Consider the following 627-nt stretch of genomic DNA (forward strand, 5'->3'; position numbering starts at 1 on the left):
AAAACTATAAAGGTAAAAACCAATAAAAAACTAAAAAAAAAACTGAAAAAACTAAAAAAAGGCAAAAACTACAAAAAAAAACTAAAAACTAATAAAAAAAGTAAAAAAGCTAAAAAACTAAAAAAACTAAAAAAAGGTAAAAAACTAAAAAAATAAAAAATAAAAAAAACTAAAAAAAAGGAAAAAACTGAAAAATAGGCTAAAATAAAGGTAAAAACCAATAAAAAACTAAAAAAAAAAAAGGAAAAAACTAATAAATGACGACACTCAAAGAGAAAAAAAAGGCAAAAACTACAAAAAAAAACTAAAAACTAATAAAAAAAATAAAAAAGCTAAAAAACTAAAAAAACTAAAAAAAGGCAAAAACTACAAAAAAAACTAAAAACTAATAAAAAAGCTAAAAAACTAAAAAAACTAAAAAAAAAGGCAAAAACTACAAAAAAACTAAAAACTAATAAAAAAAATAAAAAAGCTAAAAAACTAAAAAAACTAAAAAAACTAAAAAAAGGTAAAAAAACTAAAAAAACTAAAAACTAAAAAAAACTAAAAAAGGTAAAAACTAAAAGAACTAAAAAAGAAAAAAAATAAATGACGACACTCAAAGAGAAAGCGACCAGGACAAAAGGA

Source organism: Artemia franciscana, chromosome 14 (assembly GCF_032884065.1).
Source record: "Artemia franciscana chromosome 14, ASM3288406v1, whole genome shotgun sequence".
Lineage (NCBI taxonomy): Eukaryota > Metazoa > Arthropoda > Branchiopoda > Anostraca > Artemiidae > Artemia > Artemia franciscana.